Genomic DNA, 3,854 nt, shown 5'->3' on the forward strand with positions numbered 1-3,854 from the left:
GTTTTCAGCAGGAGGGCATCAATGGCTCTTCCTCACCCCCCCCCCCCCCCTCCCCAGCAAACCTGCAGTGGCTTAACTGTGGTAACTTTCTGTCCAGGCCTGTCTTCTGCACCCTGCCTTCAGGAAGGAAATAAAAAAAATCTCATTACGATAATCTTGATGTGTGCGACTGATTGTTGGTTTTTTTTTTTTTGTTTGGGTGGAAGGTTGGAGGAAAAGAGGTGAGAGGCAGGGAAGTACTGGCAGAAGCTGCATCTGTGGGGGGGTTTTTTTTGTTTTGTTTTGGTTTTTTTTTCTCCCCCTTGATTTTAGATGTAAGGATGAATTGTTACCCTATTGTAATATATACATCGCAGGCCAGGAAATCTTCCCTTGCCGAGTCCTGTTGAGATTCTCGGTTCTCCTCCTTTTAAATCTGGGAGAGAAGGTGATCCTTTTGCTTCCGTTGCACAGCGTGGAGGCGAGGACCAGTGAAACCTCTCATAGGATGGGATTGAGATGGTGAATATGCACATTAGAACATGCCTCTTTGCTTTGATGTGGATACAGATACTTCTCTGGGACATATGCAGGGGCTACGAGGGGGCGGGGGTGAGGAAGGAGGAAAGGGAGCCAGGGGGGTGGCGTTAGGAACTCGAAGCCTTTACTGGTATCTCTTTCTGTCTCCTTCCTTTTACTTTTCTGTTTGGGTGTTTTGGGATAGGATAGGCTGGGGTCTTTGGATGTTCAGTTATGGTCTCCTTTTCTGCACAGAGTTTCTCTGGGTCTGTTTTCTTCCTGCTGATTTCTAATTGACACTGTGATATTTCCATTCTGTAGACATCCCGGCTTTTAGGCATCCAGCCTCGGAGAGAGGGCTCTGTACAGTAACATAAATGATGACAGAAAGACCTGTGTGGTCCATTCAGTCTGCCCAGCAAGTTTTTTTGGGGGGGGGGGGCGGGGGGGGGGGGTTTCTGTATTTTTTTTTTTTTTCCTTGGAGGGTAGTTACTGCTGCTCCCAACAGAAGTTAGCTGAGGTAACCTGCATTTAGACTGCAACCACCCAAGGGAGAGGTACAGTATAGGGGATGAAATTCTGAACACAAAAGGAGAGCAGGATCTGCGGGTGATTGTAGCTGATGTTCTTAAGTTGGCTAAGCATAAGCTGATGGTAAAAAGCCAGAAAGATGCTTGGTTGTACAGGGAGAGGAGTGGTCAGCAGAAAAAAGGAGGTGATATTGTCCCTGGTGAGAGCTCACTTGGAATACTTTGTTCAAGTCTGGAGGCCGCACCTACAAAAGGATATAAACAGGATGGAGTCGGGCCAGAGGGTGGCTACTAAAATGGTCAGTGGTCTTTATTCTAAAGCATACAGGGATGGACTTAAAGATCTAAACATGTACACCCTAGAGGAAAGGCGAGAGAGAGAGACATTTCCATGCACAGGAGCTAGGTCTCTTTCAACTAAAAGGAAGCTCTTGAACGAGAGGGTCATGGGATGAGGGTGGAAGTTCACTTAGAGAATAGCCACTGCTCTTACTAGCAATGGTAACATGGAATAGACTTAGTTTTTGGGTACTTGCCAGGTTCTTATGGCCTGGATTGGCCACTGTTGGAAACAGGATGCTGGGCTTGATGGACCCTTGGTCTGACCCAGAATGGCATTTTCTTATGTTCTTATGGAGTAGACTCAGGAATAATCTAAAGAAATATTTATTTACAGAGAGGATAGTAGATGTATGGAACAGCCTCCTAAGTGGCAGAGACCAAGACAATATCTGAATTCAAGAAAGCTTGGGATAAACACACAGCCTGTCTGAGGGACTGGTAGGGATTGTAAAGCTGGGTGGATGGTCAGACTAGGTAGGCCAACTGGTCTTTTTCTTCTGTCATGTTTCTCTCTTGCTATGTTACCTCTTTTCTTCATTTCTGTTCTTAGCCACTACGCATCCTTTGTTTATCCTGTGCACTTTTCAATTCCATTACTACTGTTGTTTTCACTACCTTTCACTTCTTTGCATCTGCAATGAAAAATGTTTAGCAGGAAAATAGAGACAGTGTATTTCTTATGAAAAATAGCCTTTATTTCTTATGCGCATAAGGAAGTCAGCTCATAAGCCTAAGAGCCTGACAAGTTGTGATTGAATTGGTCATTCTTAAATATCTTTTTCCCCAGTAATTAAAACAACACTCCTTTGATTTAGGGTCACGAGGTTACAGGAAAACATTTGCTTAAACATTTGCTACTTCTAACATTTCCCAGAGCCCTGGGAAGCTTAACTGACCTTGATTTTATAACTCTTCATTGTCTTGTCTTGCGATACATGTATCTTTCTTGTTATCTAAGTGTGAGACAGCTTCAGAGACAGTTTAAAGAACAGCAGTGCCCTTAATTTACAAGCAAGCAGTGCCCCCTGGACCCTTCCTGATGAATTTCTACTAAACAGATGGCCCTAATAAATTTTATTATCACACATCCTCCCCTCTTTTTCCAGTTCTGAATTTCAGCTCATGTCATTCTCTCTGGCAGTAGAAGTTGGCACATCAGTTGGGTATACCTAGAGCCCAATTTGCATTGTCATATCCTAACAGTAGTAGTTTAGGGTTTCCAGCCCTACCTCTAGGTTAGTGATTTTATCTATCCCCACCTTGTTTTTTTGCCAGTGACTTTCAATTACATTACAATTGTTATTTATATGCCACTCTCCTCAAAGAAGGACCCAGAACAACCCATAGCAGCAACAACAATAAAAAAATGTCACATACAATAGCATATCAAAAATACAAAAGGAACAAAATAATATATCCAAAATACATTAGCATATATTAAAACATAAGTAGTGGGGAGGGGGGGGGGGGGTTTGCTAAAAATGTGATGAATAGAAGCGAACCTGAGGCGCTCCCATGGCTGCTTTCTTTAATGGCCTTCTTAGACGGTGCTTAAAAAGGTAAATTTATGTCCAGAGAGGGAGCTAAAATATTTCTGCCTGCATCGTGGGCTGAGCAAACGGCTAAAGCCCCAGAAATCCAGCAAGAAACGCGCATGAGAGGAAAAAGGTCCCCATAAAACAGCCCTTTGATAAGAGAGAAGAAATGGCTAACTTGGCCCTTTCCCCAGACCTCATAAAAGTAATCAAAAGCATTAGGGACAGGCTTGGGAGTAAGATTCATTTCTCGGTGGATGCAAAGCTTGAGAGGTTGTGGATAAAGTGACACAGATCATGTCTACGATGGGAGAGTGGACGCAGGGGAGGAGCTAGAGTCAGGCCTGCACTGAGGGGCAGAAGAGCACTGACCTTCCGGAAAGGGGACAGAAAGTGCTACTGGGAAAGACCGATGACCTTCCTAGAAAACAGAAGCGGATGGAATAATATCAGCGGGGCTGACCACCTGAATGGCTCCCTGAGATCTTATACAGGGCTAGCTGGGTAGATGAAATTGAAATAGACTGGGCATCAGGAGGTAATGGTGGACCAAAATTTATCATCATGCGTGCATAATTTGGGGGACAAAATTCAAAATATGGACAGGAAAAGCTTGGGAGCCGATGTATGAGAATGCAAGATTTTTCTAGTTTTCCAAGATTTGTTTGCAGAACAGAACTGCACCACAGGCAGGAAGAATATTGTAAGGATTTATAAGGTGCAACTTATGTGCTGACATCCTCCCCATCCCCCCCCCCCCCCCCCTTGGGTCTGGGGCAGAGAATGTGGCAGAAACTTACTACTTATCTTTTCTTGACGACACGCATAGCTCAGGGATTCACACAGTGCTGTTTGTCTCATGTAAAAAATGTATTAGCAGGCACTTATCAGAAATAATACTAACATAGAAATGATGGCAGCAAAGGACCAACGGTCCATCCAGTCTGC

This window comes from Rhinatrema bivittatum, chromosome 6, assembly GCF_901001135.1.
Source record: "Rhinatrema bivittatum chromosome 6, aRhiBiv1.1, whole genome shotgun sequence".
NCBI classification, from domain to species: domain Eukaryota; kingdom Metazoa; phylum Chordata; class Amphibia; order Gymnophiona; family Rhinatrematidae; genus Rhinatrema; species Rhinatrema bivittatum.